The sequence below is a fragment of the Nilaparvata lugens genome, chromosome 10, assembly GCF_014356525.2.
Source record: "Nilaparvata lugens isolate BPH chromosome 10, ASM1435652v1, whole genome shotgun sequence".
In the NCBI taxonomy this organism is placed as follows: Eukaryota; Metazoa; Arthropoda; class Insecta; order Hemiptera; family Delphacidae; genus Nilaparvata; species Nilaparvata lugens.
Genome location: NC_052513.1, coordinates 25,374,146 through 25,393,169, shown reverse-complemented (window position 1 = coordinate 25,393,169; position 19,024 = coordinate 25,374,146). Strand labels below are relative to the sequence as shown.

At 33.7% G+C, this 19,024-nt stretch overlaps 1 protein-coding gene across 3 annotated transcripts in view; it reads right to left on the bottom strand.

Annotated features, from left to right (window-relative positions):
- Window positions 1-19,024, bottom strand: part of LOC111044240 — a 142,391-nt gene that overhangs the window by 120,940 nt on the left and 2,427 nt on the right. The window contains exons 1-3 of one of the 3 annotated variants that reach the window (XM_039437028.1): window positions 14,636-14,653; window positions 13,531-13,607; window positions 11,121-11,237 (exon numbers count right to left, since the gene is read on the bottom strand). The gene's annotated coding sequence lies outside the window, so the exon portion shown is untranslated. Of the gene's footprint in view, window positions 1-11,120; window positions 11,238-13,530; window positions 13,608-14,635; window positions 14,654-19,024 lie in introns of those variants that run through there. The other 2 variants (XM_039437027.1, XM_039437029.1) reach the window with 2 other exon arrangements.

Here is a 19,024-nt window from a genome sequence, read left to right as displayed (position 1 = left end):
GAAGTACCTTATTAATAATTTTGTAAAAATTAAAGTTAAAGTAAATTATTAAATTTCTTAAAAGACTTCGTGATGCTATTGTGAAGCAGAAGTCATTTTTCATTTTTATTAAATTTATAAACCCCTGGAGGAGACGATTCCGGCTACCATATTCCCGGACCACATGGAGTTGGATCGACATCGGCGGCTTACAAGAAGATTTTCGACACGTGAGTGATTTAAATTTGAATTTAGTGATGGGCGCCCTAGTGCTTCGAAATAATCTGATGATCAAAGCTAGCTCGCCGAAAGGGTTATTATAAATTAAGAAATTAATAAGATTAATACTTGCGCAAGTAAAAATTAGTATTAAAGGTATTTAATTGAAGGAAAAATATATAGATCAATATTTTAGAAATTTCTATTTAATCAAAGAAGTACGAAATCTAGGCTATCAAACGTATGCATACAATATTTAATTTTTGCAATACAATTTGCGATAATTTATCATAGTTCTAATTCACTAGATGAATGGCTCTACCTATTCCGTCAGGTGCCGAATCTTACACCCTGAGATAAAAATATATATTCGATACAAATAAATCTACTAAATACTAGAGATTTTAATATATAGATATATTTGGATTATTAGTGGCTAATTTATCAAGCTGATCTTAGAGCACATATTTATGATTGAATTATCCAAGCAGACAAGTATTAGCAAGTACATGTCACAGCTACATGCCAAGAATGCATATGATTTCAAGATAAAGGCACATGGTAATGATTCGTGCCATAAATCTAGAATATAAAGTTAGCCTGTGATATTTTTATTGATTTCAAATATTGTTCTATTTTTATATTATATTTTTTATCGCTCTATATATATTTTTTGCCTCGACTGATCTTTGCATTATTTGTATAATATATGTGTAAAATTTCATGGTGTGCAATTTATTTTATATTCCTCATCTCTATAGTATAAGTATCATTTATATATATATATATTTATTATTATTGAATTACAAGAGTTATTGGAGAAGCCCATATCTAGGCCTATCAAGATTTTTTAAGACTGAATACTATTAGAAAAACCACGCCCTAATTATATTAAATCTCATGCTTTACCGACTGATGCCAAGCAGGAGGCTAATCGTTATTTTATATAAAGAATAACGTGACATAAATACATGTCGTGCCAACGTGGGACTGATGATGAGAGCCAAGCTCATTGAATAATTACTTGAAATTAGGTCAATAACCATAGTGAAAATTATAGATAACTTATACGAGTTGTGAGGAAAACTGGCGAAGGAATATTTGTATTACTTTTTGGGGAAACAAGAGCTTTAAATAGAGAGAAATTATATGTTTTAAAGAAAATTTTATATTATTAGTACTGTGAAAATTACATGTTTATAGAGAGAGATTATATTTTATAAGCCTAAACTGCTATTACTTTCTAGTCAAAAATATATTAGGTGTTTAAGCCGGTTGGAAAATAAGTCGCAGCCTGTAAACTAGCCAAGAATAAATCAACAAAACATTGAGGGCGCTAGAGCATTGTAAAAAACTTAAGTATAAATACCTGGTTGTAAGAGTATCCAAACACATTACACATCACTGTTCACTGTAAGTCCCGGTTGTGTCTCTTTTTTAAGCATTTTCGCTTATCATTTTATCACTGTTTAATTAGCATTTATCACATTTGACATAATGAATCACACTCCCGCAAACTCTGAAGTTTCATATATGTACGGCGGTTGCACAGATCCCACTTTGTCGACTCCGAGCACATCAAACCCCACCACGGTAGATGCCAATACGCCACGAGAAAGGGAACCAGGAAGCGTCGGGTCGATAATTTTCGATCCACCAGGTCTGCAACCTCTATCCTCCACTCGAATCGACGCCGCTGACACACCATTGAATCAACGGATAGTAGAGATCAATTTTGAAGGGGGCGAGGAGCAGTCTGCAGAACCCGCATCGCCGGAGGCCGAGTCACACCTGGGCAAACAGAGTATGTTTTCAACCACAGAACTAGATCCGCTTCAAAAGGTAATAATGGAACAAACGAGTAGCACTTTCAACATTATGTTACAAAAAACAATGGATAGTATGATGCAGGAAATTAAAAAGGAGATTGCTACAGTAAAAGAGGAAAATAAACAGACAGTGGAACAGGGCATGAAAGAGACCACAGGCGCTATAAAATCAGTAGAACAACGGTTGGATAATATTGAAACTAAAGTAGAGAGTCATAGGGAAGAGTTAAAAGCAATGATAACCCTACAAAAAGAAAGTCAAGATAAAGTTACGGCAGGATTATCGGAAAGGTTAGATACGGTTACATGTGAACTCAATGAAAGGATAGACAACTTAAATACACAAATCACTACACCTATTCAGGATATAACAAATAACATTAAGGCCGATTGCCACCAAGAAATCCACAAACAAATTACCGTTGCCAATCAAAACTTAACAACTACAGTTGACAAAAATATTAACAATATTAAAGAAATACAAAACAAACAGATTAATATGTCCACAAAAATGAACCAACTGCAAGGTAGCATCAATCAAAACACTGAAACCTGTAAAGCTTTAAATGGAACTCTACTAATTCAGAAATCCACTCTGACTCAACTAAATCAAGAAATAAACGCAAATAAAATTACACATGATAGTCAATGGCAGATAACACAGGAAAAAATAATAGCATTGGAAAATCATATTCAACAACAACCTCAAGGAATTCAAACAGACAACCTCAACGTACATAGTATATTACAAGGACTAGGAAAATTTGATAACACTGATCGCCATTTGCAACCTCAACCATTCATTGATCAGATAAAATTAGTACAAACTCTTGCACCTACCTCTTGGAATTTTTGGCGTCTCCGTTTGACTAATTTATTGATTGGCGAACCCCTGATGTTTTTTCGGAGTAGAGCCCATGAGTTTACATCATTGGATGAGTTTGTCGCTGTCTTCCTGGAACAGTATTGGAGCAGAAGTAAACAGTTGGACGTGCTAGCGGACATCATATCATGCGATTTCAACCCTAAATTAGACGGTGCATGTACCACTTTCGTCACTGCCCTACAGTTTAAAAATTCTCAATTGAGCGAGCCCATTAATGAATCGGCGTTAGCAAGCATTATTTTAAAGAAGCTACCGTATCAAGTTAGAATGGCACTCGCCACACAACCCATTACTGATTGCAAGCAGCTAATTAATCATTTATATGGCATACAGTCTGCAATGGCAATATCAACCCACCGCTCAGACCAGAGATACGCATCAAATCAGCATAATTCAAAATTTAATCCGCATAACAGCCAAAATTATGAACCGGTATCATATGATCGCTACCGATCTGCTCCCCAATTTGAACGCCGCTATGAGCACAGGCAAAATGGTAATTGGAATAATGAAAAATTTCAAAATCGTACAACCAACCACTATGCCCAGCAGAGCAATCGTAGGAATCACTATGATGGCCGTGATCGATTAAACTCACATAATAATAATACACAAAACAGTTACAACAGAAATTATAAACCACCACCTCAACAAATAAATACAAACTACACCATAGCGCATGCAACAGGATTGAATCAACAAAAAACCCGGAACCCAGCACCCAACGACCCGCCACCAGATATACAGAAAACTACAGCTAATAAACCAGGACTATATGATACCCCCGATATAACACCGACAAGCTCCAATGAAACAAACAAAGAAAATCAAGATATTTCAACATCATACACCACCTTTAGAAATGATTTACCGGAAATAGTATTAGAAGAACAAAAGCCAATTCCAGATAAACCACCACCAAAAACCAGCCGCAAACATCAACCCATATTAAGTATCCTGTTCCCCGCCGAAGACCCATCACCGCCGGAGAACACAAACAGCCGCCAGGAGGAGACTGCCACCATACTACCTGTTTTGACCGCCACCATGCACCCGCGCACAGAATCTATGCACCCATATCATTGTACCCCACCGAAGCAGACTGAGGACCCCAAGATCAAGGACAAGAGGAGCGACCACCGTAAGGCCCGGAGACGGAGGCGCCCGAGGACACCCGACCGGCATCAAGAACGAGAGGACAGCATACAGGATAGAAAGAGAAACATGCATCGTAAGGCCCGGAGGCGGAAGAAGCGACGAAGGAGGAACCGCGCGCGCCGATGGAAGCCGCATGCACGCTTCAAGAGGCCAAGGAGGATTCCGGACCGGCACCAAGGAGGACAGGAGCGGACCGACGGCGTGCATCCGCGGCACATACGCTTCAAGAGAGATATTCAGCTATGTGACCGGAAAAATGGATCAAAGAAATGGGATGAAAACAGAGCTACTAAAAGGTTTATTACGGATTCATGCATGGGCAACAACAAGGTGGACTACGTATTGAGTTTGATAAAGGATAAACGGTGGCTAATAAGATTGGAAGAATTAAAAAATAATATTAAGAAAGTGAAAGTACCTAGATATTATGCTATTGAAAAGTTGATAAATGTTTGGATATGGTGTTTAATATTTGTTATAATGGCTGTGATATTAATAAAAGACTGTGTTGTGGATAGGACGAAAAATATTGTATTGTTGTTGTTAAATGAATCTATTATTGATGGTTGGAAATTTAATATTATAAAAATGTTTATTGTTGTAAGCCTAATGATTATAGTGAACCGAAAACAAGAATATTAGATGAAAATAAGAGGAAGGATGATAAGAGTGCAGGATATTTGGAAAAAGAATGGATTAAAAGAAATTACCATTAAGGAAGCTAGGATTTGTTTAGAAAAGTATACCAGATACCGGGGTTTATATTCATGAAGAAAATTATCAATAGGACAGCCTCAAAAAACCAACAGCAGATAACCAACCGGCCTACAGCAACATCTACAAACCGAATGCAAGAAGATGCAAGTAAACCACAACAATTCTACATGAAATATCATCAAATTTCAAATAATATGATAAGAAGTCAAAGGAAAACACACTATCAAGCCAATTACTAACCTTCCTTAATAAATTTAATATTGGTATAGGACCTCGTGGCAACAATCCAATGTTTTAATTCCTTCCAGCCGTTAGAAGCCTGCAATAAGGAAAAGAACAATTTTTAAATATGTAATTAAATTATATACATCAGATAAAAAAGGACACAAGCGGGGATAATAAAATTAAAATTTGTTAATTACCTTTTTAAGAGAAAAATTGAGCAGTTAGGTTAGTTATGAAAGTCGATAGCAAATTCTGATGTAACATGAAACACTATGAATTGTAGAACAGCGAACAGCTGACCAAAGCCACCCAAATCAAATGAATGTAATATCTGTTGAACATATGTTTATAAAAAGAAGTACTGTACCCAAAGAGTTATTTATTATTGTTATTTATTATATTTATTAATGTCGATATATTTATTTATATGTTTTATATTTATTACTTTTAATTATGCCACGTTTGTTACCTGAAAAGATTTAAAGTGAATACCAATTACCAAAACCAAAGAGCCATTAGCAAAAGAAAGTATTGTACCTGATGTATAGAAAATTATTTATATTAAGACCTAAGAAATACTATAAGATATAAGCCCAGAAGTTTATGAATCGAAATTATTGTCTAAAAGGAATCATTTATGAGAATTATGAAATGTGTGTAGTTAAGTTGGCAGCCCTGCAAGCGGCGAATTCAAAAATTACTGTGTTGTAAATGGTGTCAGGAGGAGTACGTTTAGAAGTTTATATTTATGATATTTTTATGTGTGTTGAGGAGGAGAATTTGTTATTGTTTTTGATAAAGGTATAAAGGAGATGCAGCAAATATGACTGCGAAATGTGATAGAAGTAGGAGAGTATAATTTATAAATAAAGTATAGTGTATATCAGTGTATTTGAAGGGTGGGTTTTCATTAAAAACATTGTGATTCTCAAATATTTTGAATTCAAACCCAGGGGCGTGTGTAAAGGTATCAAATTTGGGTAGATGAAAAGCCCTAACAGAAATAGTAATAGGTCTAAAAATAAAGTAATTGGCTAATATCGCCAAGCAGATAATAATCAAGATAAGATAGCATCAGCTTGTTCTGGCTAAATGGTACAAGAACTTAAAAAGGATTTGAAGAAGTTTACTACTCATAAATATATTATTTATAAAATATTTGAAGATTGAGGTTAGATAGATGTATTCACAGATCGGTGACCTAGAGATCGATCAAACCGAAGAACGTAGAATCTGACCAAAACCCCTTGGCAGAGCTTTATTGCAATCAGACGGTGTGCAATGTGAAAAACACCCGTCCACGTGGCTAATTATTAGTTAGCATGGAATTAATATTAATATATATAATATTAACTAGCATGCAAAGAGCATAAATAAAAACCAAATAAAAATAATTTAATGTATTCAGGAAATAAGAGTTACCAGGCGCATGAATACCTAATAAAATTTGCATGCACCAATAGTAAAACGGCAGTTAATAGGCGGCAACTGTAGGCCGATTCAAAAATATTTATATATTTATATAATTGTAGTAGATTTCGTGTAAAAATTTGTGTAATCTATGTTATCAATATGGCTCGAATGCAAAGAAATTATTAATCATATAATCTAAGCAATATTTTGGCATTTTTTGTAAGATCTATTTGAATTTAATGGCGGAGGATTGAGATATTTAAATTTTATGCTAATTTGAAAGTCGGAAAGAGGATCTGTAAAACTTGAGAAGGAAGAACCAGCACTCGCCAGCCAGATGCCACCATAAGAGGACCCCAAATATTTTAGAGCGAAGTACCTTATTAATAATTTTGTAAAAATTAAAGTTAAAGTAAATTATTAAATTTCTTAAAAGACTTCGTGATGCTATTGTGAAGCAGAAGTCATTTTTCATTTTTATTAAATTTATAACCCCTGGAGGAGACGATTCCGGCTACCATATTCCCGGACCACATGGAGTTGGATCGACATCGGCGGCTTACAAGAAGATTTTCGACACGTGAGTGATTTAAATTTGAATTTAGTGATGGGCGCCCTAGTGCTTCGAAATAATCTGATGATCAAAGCTAGCTCGCCGAAAGGGTTATTATAAATTAAGAAATTAATAAGAGTAATACTTGCGCAAGTAAAAATTAGTATTAAAGGTATTTAATTGAAAGAAAAATATATAGATCAATATTTTAGAAATTTCTATTTAATCAAAGAAGTACGAAATCTAGGCTATCAAACGTATGCATACAATATTTAATTTTTGCAATACAATTTGCGATAATTTATCATAGTTCTAATTCACTAGATGAATGGCTCTACCTATTCCGTCAGGTGCCGAATCTTGCACCCTGAGATAAAAATATATATTCGATACAAATAAATCTACTAAATACTAGAGATTTTAATATATAGATATATTTGGATTATTAGTGGCTAATTTATCAAGCTGATCTTAGAGCACATATTTATGATTGAATTATCCAAGCAGACAAGTATTAGCAAGTACATGTCACAGCTACATGCCAAAGAATGCATATGATTTCAAGATAAAGGCACATGGTAATGATTCGTGCCATAAATCTAGAATATAAAGTTAGCCTGTGATATTTTTATTGATTTCAAATATTGTTCTATTTTTATATTATATTTTTTATCGCTCTATATATATTTTTTGCCTCGACTGATCTTTGCATTATTTGTATAATATATGTGTAAAATTTTCATGGTGTGCAATTTATTTTATATTCCTCATCTCTATAGTATAAGTATCATTTATATATATATATATTTATTATTATTGAAATAAAAAGTTGAAGAGGAACATGAATAAGTGTGAAAACATGAAGAACTTGAGAGAATATAATTCAAGGAATATTCAAAGAGCAATCTGACGCCAAAAATTCATGAATCTATTATGGATGAATAAATAATATTTTCCAAAAAATCTTCGACAAGTGATATATAGAAAACACGTGAAGATAACCAATTAAAACAAGACATCCCCATCCCTTCAGTCGATTTTAAATCAAGACATCCCTTCAATCGATTTTAATAATCAACAAACAAAATGGCGTCAAAAGTATGAATCCACAAAAAAATAATCACTTTTCCTCACAAGTGACGAACAAAAAAAGTGAAGACAACCAGCCAAGATAGTTTCATTCTTCAGTCAATTTACAAATCAAATAAGCAAACGAGAAGCTTGACCGGCAGAAGCTTGCTTAATATAGATTGCGACGAATTTCGCTGGCAAGACAAAACCATGTCGCCAGGACGGATCATAGACGGACACCTCCTCCTCCTCCACCTCCACCACCTCCAGCCTCCATCCTCGAGATGCATGCAGGGAGAAAATGAGCCGCCGCCGTCGTGAAGCAAAGGAAGGAAAATAGGGGTTGATATGTGAGAGGGTTGGGTGGGGTGGGGGTATTTTTTGCAGGCGTTGGGTGAGGAGGAGACCTCCTCCTCACAGAGCAGAGCGTCTAATCGATGTCTGCGCCGGTCGGTGTTGCTGGCTGCTGGCCATTACGCACCTTAATAGCTTTCCGGTACCCTAAGTCAGACCTCCGCCACGCCGCCGAGGCTATGCTATGCTATGCTTGCTATAACCCTGCAGCTACACTCCTTCCTCCTCCTTTTGTTTCTTATTCATCTTCTCTTGTGTTTCGTCCTTCACTTATTCTGTGTTTCCTTCAATACTTCTTCACCGTTTTCTTCTCAACGTCTTGTTATCCTTCAAATTCCTTATTGCCGTCTTTGACTTATCTTGTGTTATCCTCAGATTCCTTCTCAACTTCATGTTATTATTGTATTGCCCCTCATTATCCTACATGATAATATAAATATCATCCACCTCTAACTCTTTTACTATTGAGTTTTTTCTATTGAATCTTTTTTCTTATAATGCCTTAAAAGTTCACTTCTACTGATCTCGTGATTCCTCTGATTCCAATACTTGCATCCACTTATTCTTTCCCTTCTTCTGTTATTATTTGTTTCCTCTTGTATTTATAATTCATTCACTTGTGTTTCCTCTCCTACTTTTGTGGTTCTTCCTCAATCTCTTTCGTGGTTGAGTGAGCATCATTGTCCAAACTTCGCCATGTCAACAAATAAAAAAGTCATTCTATACTATTCTATCTTGCCAATTCTTTTCTATTCTATTTTTCCAACTCCTCATGGTCATCTTATACTTATCACGTGTTTCTTCAGGTAGCTCCTCAAGTTTTCCATCTTACTATTTCCACCTCATTATTCTACTTGATACGATTCTCCCTCTCTACTTATTCTGCGTTCCCTCCTCGAATGGTTGATATTTTTCCTATTTCTTATAAACGTCTTTGACTTATCTTGTGTTTCCTCTGATCCCTCCTGAAATTTTCATATTTCTTCCATTATCTTTTTAATAGTCTACTTTAGAATAGATCATCCTCCTCTATAATAGCAATAGATCTAATAGTTATCTATTTTCCATTGCAACTTCCTTTCTCAACGTCTATTCATTCTTATAATTTATCAAAGTTCTTTTCCACTTATATTCTACTCTCTCTGATTCCAAACCTCTACTGCTTCCACCTAGTCTTCTTCATGTTCTATATTCTCTCCATCCTCTTTTGAGTTTCCTCTTCCACTTATTTTGCTAATGTGTTTTCTCCTCTACTTCTTTTGCGTTTTCTCCTGAACTTCTTGTTATTCTCTAGTTCTTACTGTTTATCTTTTGAAGGGACGGATTCAAAGAACCTCACACGTCAACCGAAGCTTATTGTGTGTCCCAAAAGTATGCTAGTTAGGCAAACCAACTCCCGTGTCCTTTACAAGATCCAGGAGTTTCTTCCCTATACCAACATCCCATTCCTCACCTGGTTGCTTGCAGCCAACAGAGCCCTTCTTTTAGCTCCAAGACTTTCGCAATCCAGTATGATATGCTTAGCAGTCTCTTCAGACTGATTACAAAGCCCATCTGGCTTTCATTTCTGAAGTTCTTACTGTACTCATATATTTATTTATTGTACAAAATTTATCTGTTGCTTCCTCCAATTTCATCAGTTTCTCATCTATATAATAAGAGAGAGTAGGGTTGTGTTTGTTCGTGTGTTCGTTTGTTCGTTTGTGGGCATCAAAACATGTCAACTTGTGGATTGCATACCGGAAAAACGGGAATGATTTAGATCTCCTAATTTTGAACATAGATTCTAAAAATATCAATCTCGTGCACCTGGAAGCCCAAATTTCATTTTTCCTTCTAGATTTTTCAGAATTAATGTTCAAACTTCATTAATAATACATACGATTTCATAAAAAAATCACCAAATCATATGGTCGGAATTAAAAATTTTTATTATATTAAAGAACTGGATTATACACGTATACAGGTGTAAAGTAGTATGGGAAAATTATGTTTGACGCATTCAATTATGTTTTAATTGAAAGGTGGTCATATGATACATGATTCCTATACAGGATTTCCAGAGAAAAGATATGGTGAAAACCGCACATCGATATCTCAAACCTTTCAAAATTTATTCTCATTCATTTCCTTTGTTATAGTATAGAAGATAATAGATAAATGGATGATATATCCATCTATCTTTCATCTTCTATTCTATAATAGTGGAAAGGACTGGCTTAAACACGTATACACACGTGTAGAGGATAGGGGAATTATGTTTGACGCATCATCACGTCTGAACTACTGGACTGATTTACTTGAAATGCTGCTTATAAATTCTTAATCAACCGAGGATTCTTATAGGCCTATTTTCAATTCTTCTGGATTTCATTACGCCAAGTTTTAAAATAGACCCTTGCGAAGCACGGGTACCTGCTAGTTATGAATAAAATGAATTTATTTCCTCCTCAAAATACAAATTACATTATTCTACAATTTCCACCTTTCCACTATTCTACTTGACACTACTGTATTCATCACTTGTATTTGCCAATTAACTTCTTCTTGTTCCTCTATTCTTTCCTACTTCTGCTTTCTCCAAAAAATATTTCTTTCCATTTTCTTCCTATCGATATTATTCTGCTCATTCATTGTGTTAATAGGTAGTTCTTGAATACTTTCATTGATTTCGATGTGTCAATGATGTGAAAAATCTGAATTGAAATGGAATTACCTGTGTGGAGTTCAACTCGCACCCTTCAAAACCAATTGACAGTTCACAAACACCACGTTGGATAGAGAACGATAAACTTGTTCTTAGCAGGCTGCATCAAATGAACCAGCTCCACATCTGGAAAACAATTAAGATTACATTAAAGATTTTTTCTTATTTCTCCAGTGAATGCCACATAACAGAGTACTGTTTCTGACATAACACTTCATTGTTTGATGTCTTTTGTTCCAAACAAAGCTCGAGATCCTTGAGGTGGAGCCACGATTGATTCTAGCGGGAAGAAGTGCCAGGGGTGTATTGACTACTGACAGAAGTAACAACTAAACATACAACCGCTGAGGACTTGGAGATTGTTGACATTATGTGTTATCCCTGTTGTTTGTATTGGCGATTTTTCTGTCCACAATAAAATATTGGTGGGCTTGCACTTCTTGTCAAATCTCATCAGTTGGAGTATAAACTGTTTGTCTGCTCACAAAGCTAGAATACCAATTCTACAATAGTCAATGTGACTAATTTTACAATAGTCTGAAGTCACTTATTATTTAATAGTGTGTTATTAACCTATAGTTAATCTGATTTTTAATTGAATACATTGCAATTTGATAGTATTTGGTTATAGTTGACCTGATTACCCATAATCCCAACTGTAATTTGAATAATTTTTATCATAATAGGAACAAACATTAATGAACAAGACTGAATAAAACACTTTGATGATGTTTTCAATAATTACATTTCGGCAAAAGCTTGTCACTCCTTTTTTGAGTGTCTAAAAATTACTACAATGGATAATATTTTTTCATGAATGTTATTGGAATCAGTCTCAATTTTCTGTTTACTTCTTCAACTACAAAAAACTAAAACAAAAACTTGTTTTCTTCTTAAACTACAAAAAACTGTTATGATTGAATGACCACAATAATTAATAGAGGATGAGCAATCATCTTCATTTAAGAGAATTTAATTGTATCAAAGTAGTAAAAGAATTAAAATGGTACAATCTGTATATAATAAAGGGAAGAATCGGCTTATAATTAGATAGGAAATTCACGAACGACGCATCATCAACTCTGAACTACTGGACTGTTCAACTTGAAAATTTGCATATTATTAATCTACCGAGGATGGTTATGGCTAAAGACATATTTTAAATTCTTCAAGATTTCAGTAGGTCAAGTTTTCAGTTTTTCAAGTTTCTAATTAGACCCTTGCGGAGCACGGGTTACCTGCTAGTATAAAATAATATTGTTCATTAAAAAAATATAAAAAATTGAAGAATTTTATAATAAGATTTTACAAAATCATAAGAAAATTTATTAATTCAAGCTTTGTGTTCGTTCATTCCACTTCTGAAGTGCAAACTGATTGTAGTCCATTTAATAGCAGTATATTTCATTGATCATAATTGACGCTTACATTCCAAGCAAATAAACTTGTCACACAATCAAACAGCTCCTGCTTTCTTCCATAATCTCAAGGATATGCACACAAGTACTTATCATCCACAATCCCCCACACATAACAAAACAACAATAGCCTCAATTTCAGACCAATTTGTCTTCAACTCTACTATGAGATTCACTTCATACTGTCATCATTGATTCAATTGTAAGCATTGATGTCATATAAAATGAATGCTGACAACTTGGAGTGAATTTCACTCCACACCACTTGATTCTCAACCACTTCACCACTTCTGCGATCATAGAGATCTCTGAGATCTCCGTTTTTTGGTCAAACAATTTGTTCGATGTGCAAGTGTGTATTTGTGTATGTGTGACAGGTTCAGTGGAAGATGCACCCTTCTTCAATGAACACCAACCACCCTTGGTTATTTTTTGTCCCTATGTACACTATTAGAAGGGGCGCGATTCACTAATACAAGCACACACAAACAGCACACAAAAACACTCTGGCCCAGAACCGATATGATGACAGTTCACGAGTTAGTAAGGGACTTCAGTAACATACCAGGATCGGAATAAGAACCGACACAATATTGTATGAACAGCAAGCTAGAATCCTCACATCCATGTCGATTCTTACAACGATTGGCATATAGTTTGAAAGCTGAATACAAGGTGTATTATTGTACATCGATAAGCTGAACGTTCGTGATGTGTGTAGGTCTTTAATAAAGACGCTTTGAAATCTTTGAAAATATTCAAATTTTCAAATAGAATGAATTGAATACTCGAACATAATTGAATACAGACGTATCTTGTCCGTTATTTGATTACTGCAAATACCTATCTTTCAAAACCAGATGGTATATAATGTAATGCAGTCTGTACTCCCTGCTCAATACACGTAAAAATTAAAACAAAGGGAATTATAAAATACCAATGAAAATTTCTCATTGCTAAATGAGGAAATTTTCATGTAATGAATAAGTATCATTAGGTACCTTCTATAACAGGGAAACGTGGTATCTGTTCCTCACATTGAATGACGACAAGAAACGTTAATCATCTTCAATATCTCCTGGAAAATTGAAATAGATCTGGTAAATACAAAAATATTCAAGGGTAAATTTCGTATCACAAATAGCTAAAAAATGGATATCACAGTTTAGTTTTTTATACAGATAGATTAACGAAACATGCCAAGTTTAATCACAGACAAGAATGAAGCATATAGGTACTAATGTAATACAGAAGCATAGAATTTACTTGTAAGTTGCCTGTATTCCAACAGTGAATTATCAGACGTATCTTGTTATTACACTTACATTTACACTATCCATCAATTTCTTCATAACTTTATCAATGGGAGCCTTGTAAAAGCCATGAGATTGAGGGACCATTATTCTCCTTCAACAGGTAGTCCTTCAGAAATTCAGTTGAAATTTTGATCTAAGTTCTACAGATACTACAAAAGTTTTTCAATTTTCACACATTGAATGGATGATACCACCTGCATTCTACGCTAATAAATTTTATTACATGACACTCGAATGCAACAATAATATTATTGTCAACACCGACATTGATAACAAAACGTACATAATGATTGATTAGCATTGGTGCACATTGTATGTGTGGTAGGTACTTAAATCAAATCATAAAACATACTTGTTAAAGTCAATCGTTCAGCACGAGAATGTAGGTGTGACAGTATCAATCAATGTGATTGACTGAAGCAAATAAAAAGTCATAAATTATAACATGCAGTCAAAATAGGTGTGAGATAAATCGTGTTGTGAATTATTCAATGAGCGTTCATTGACATGAAGAAGCTTTTATTCACTAGTGGAGATAGTGTAATTCTTACATTATCAAAGAGCAGAATAGACTAATTCACCTGTTTTATTCTTGAATAGGAACTGAGTTTGTTATCCTTATTCAATTCAATAAATTAATAATTCTAGGTTTCTATACAGTTTAACAGAATCTCAGTATATAAATATTATGAGCTCGTACAAAAAAGGAGACTTTTAGACACACAGGAGATGAATTTAATAACTAATTGATAAGTGGAAAGGATACTATTCTTGGGTCATTAATACTTACAGCTATATAAGATTTGTCAAGTTTTAAAGTATTTGAATGAATTCCAGCTTCCCTCGAGCCTGAATATTGAAAAGAACAAGACAAGCATGTGTGAAAAAGCATTATCACTTTTCTTATTATATTAACAGTTATCGACGAAAAATTAACATAGCTATGAAAGTTGAGTTTATTGATACGTTTTAAGCACGCTATTCTCTCCCATCAATAATAATATTGCTAGACACCTTTAATAATTCGATGTATAAGCTAGTCTTTTTCACTTTGGATTTTCTATCTCTTTCTTCATTTTTCTATTTCACTTCTTCCCGGACAACTTTCAGACGACTCTTCTTTTATATTATTCTCAGACTGAGAGTTTCAGTTTCAGAGATGATCTCTTTCTCTTTCCCTGTCTCCTTACTTTCAATTAATTATTTGTAACTACTTTGTCTGATATGTATGTAACATTTTCCTCTTCTCATGTGTCATGGTCATGAATGAAACTTTGTTTCAATTGTGATTTACAATTGAACGTGAACTGATGAATTCAAATTATTAATTTGCGTTTTCTTAGCTTCATTCAATTGCATCAGAATATAAAAACATAAAATTATAGATTAGAAAAAATTATAAATTAGATTAAAAAATAATATAAAACCAATGATTTGAATGTGGAAAATTCAAAATAATTACTACGATCACTTTGAAAATTTTATATCTGTGATTGAAAGTGAACAAAATCGATAATCTGTTTTTTATGCTACCATTCAATGTAGATAAATGATTTCACAAAATCGAAGTTAATAACAAAGGTTGAAAATAACCAAACTTGAATATAATTATAGAAAAAGCAAATCCATCAACGATTGAGGATGAAATAATCAAAATATGAATGTAAGAAGGAATTGAAAGCGATTCGATTGCTTTGTAAGATTGATACTGAGATTGAAAGTGAATAAAAAAATCGACAATTTATTTCCAGTTTTTTCAAACCGACAATTCAAGACGAAATATGATGTCATTTCAGATGTCTGCTCTGCTAGGAATACTGCCTGGAGCTATCTGTCCAGTTTTGGAAGTACAATTTCTTACTTTTCTAAATTACACTGTTCGCCATTCTATTGACTTATTATTGTCAATTCGAATAACAACATACAACACTGAGGTCCTGCTCTATAATCTCACACAATAAACTGAGTAGATTGGTTTATTCAATGATTTTTCAAACCAGTTTTATTCGGCTTTTTCCTTTTGCGGATCGCGAGTCTATCATTGCAAGTATGATTGAGAAATAGGCATAGACATTATAATATCCAGCTCGGAATTGTTTCGTATTATTGAAGTAAGTTATACGGGGTGATGCTGTGTAGCTAACTATTGATCTAGATATTGATAAATATGTATAACGTACTGCCTGGTATCTATCTAGTCATTAAAAAATGCCTAGCGAATTTATGGCAAGAATAAAAGACAAGTCATTCAAACCTGTTCGGTTCATGAGGAACATAAAACATAATACTTGAAACTTTCGAGTAAATTAGTCATGCATCGTAATAGGAACATAGGAAACCAATTGATATTTGAATCGTTTAGAGGTTGATTAGCTTGGTATTCAATTAATTTTCTTTCAATTAATCTTTTACCTTTCATAAAAAAGTGGAATCTGTCATTTATTCATTCATATTACTGAACAAAAATGTATTGATATAATATGAAATACAGTATATAGGAAATCGATAAAAGTGCCTTACGCGGATTCTAAGGAGATTGATAAAATAAAATTGACACATATACAACGGGCAATGGGGAAGTTGTGAAGTCAACTTGGTGCGAAATACTCAAAATATTCAAAGATTGGGTTTTTTATAGATTGGATGTTCCATACATGCAACCCAAGAAATCAATATCCTAGTATCCTAAAGGATCTAGTAAAAATCATTCTGAAAGTCATCATGCAATGAGACTTTCATCTGAATAACAACACCACTACTATTCAGTATTATTAATTAGCAGCAATACACCTTGAAATGAGTGAAATGATAAATAAGTACTTCACTGATTGATATTTACGAAGATTTACCAATCACTTCTCTTCGATTACATACATAGGAAAGTAAGGAGAAACCCAAATAAATTAGTCACATTTGCTCGCCACATTAACACTACTGTACCAACATTCATTCAATCCTCATACCTATCTGTAAATAATTATTGGAAACCTATAGTAGGAATCACTTGAAACTGTCAGCATTGTTTGAATGGAAAACATTAATGCTATTCATAAGGCATGCTGACAGAATGAAGTGAGTCTCACTGTAGGCTGTTACCGATTCTGTAATTAGAGATGCATTAATCAATACGATTTGAATTGCATTACGTAGAAAGCGAGTCTAGTACAGGTAGAGTTGAATAATAAAATTTAATCCGTTTCCTTTACACGCCGTCTGGATGATGCTTTGCGAGCACTATGAACGATATCGAAAAGGTCAGCCAGAGAAATGTAGATTATGCAGAGTGGCGCTGATTTGTAATTATTATGAGTGTCAGATCTTGCCTGGATTCGAACCTTTAAATGGATAGAAGACCTCACAGGTAGCTAGCTCTTCCTGATGTCTTCTGCTCTTTATGTTTATCGATAGATCAACCCAAACATATGATACTTAGAGGAATAGTATCACCCTTTCTATACCAAACAATCTTATTATACTTAGAGCAATAGTATAACCCTTTCTATAACAAACAATCTTATGATACTTAGAGCAATAGTATCACCCTATCCATACAAAACAATCTTATGATACTTAGAGCAATAGTATAACCCTTTCTATAACAAACAATCTTATGATACTTAGAGCAATAGTATCACCCTATCCATACAAAACAATCTTATGATACTTAGAGCAATAGTATAACCCTTTCTATAACAAACAATCTTATGATACTTAGAGCAATAGTATCACCCTATCCATACAAAACAATCTTATGATACTTAGAGCAATAGTATAACCCTTTCTATAACAAATAATCTTATGATACTTAGAGCAATAGTATCACCCTATCCATACAAAACAATCATATGATACTTAGAGCAATAGTATAACCCTTTCTTTACCAAACAATCTTATTATACTTAGAGCAATAGTATCATCCTATCCATACAAAACAATCATATGCTACTTAGAGCAATAGTATAACCCTTTCTTTACCAAACAATCTTATTATACTTAGAGCAATAGTATAACCCTTTCTATAACAAACAATCTTATGATACTTAGAGCAATAGTAGCACTCTATTCTATAGTTAGATCCACGTCAAACTGACAGCATTTTTTATAAATAACGCCTTAACTTCCCATTTACGCAATATTGATAGTAAGTGAATTTAAGTATAGTGCAAATCAATTCAAGCTAAATTTATTGATTCAACATAAAAGCTTCCAAAATAGTGAATTTTAATCGTAATGTAATGCCTTCCACTGAATTGTCCTTCATTATTTATTTTCTTTGTTGACAATATTTTCAATAGAAGAAGAGGAACTCTTCAGAGTACAGTATTGAATAGCATTACTAGTTTGTATTTCAAGTTGATCAATTATAACAAAATTCAATACCAATTTAGATCAATACCAATCCAACAAAAATCATGGAGCAATATACGGTAAAAAATGTATTATACTGTACTTCACTTGATTTCCACAACGATAACACTATGTGCTATATGTAGGTAACTCAACAATATTGGGACTATTGAGTTACATTCAGTTAGTGAATATAATAACAATTATTGTTATTAGTCCCAATATTATTGAGTTACCTACATAGCAAATAGTATTCTCGCATTATGGAAATCAAATGAAGTACAATATAATAAATCTAATTTTGCCTTCAATACCAAATTAATTTAAAGGATTCAGAATATTATTTTGTAAATCCAGTATCTTGTATCTGGAATTATCTGTGAATTGGAACATAGTCATGTACTGTTTACATCTAATTAATGCGAACGCACACATCAACAAGCAGACGTCTCCAGATAGACGGAGGAAAAATCCCTCATCAGAAGTTCGAATGTTGCAACACACACACACACACATACGTCCGTCTGTCTGCATACGTTTGCTCACGTTAAACAGACGTTAGATTTGTTCAAGCTGGATCTCTCAGAATTGAAAAAGTTTTGGGTGAAAGCCTGTTGAATCTGCCCACAGATTGTATTTGAACATTGTATTTATTGTTAATGAATTAAAAATACTGTACATTGATTATTCAATTTGATTTAATAATATAAATAATCTCTCAGTATTAGGTCTATTTTCATTTGCTTTACTTTCATTATACGTTTATTTGCCCCAAGTAGGTCTGTAGACTACTCTGGTATTTTGAAATCCAAATTGGTATCTTGAATCCTGA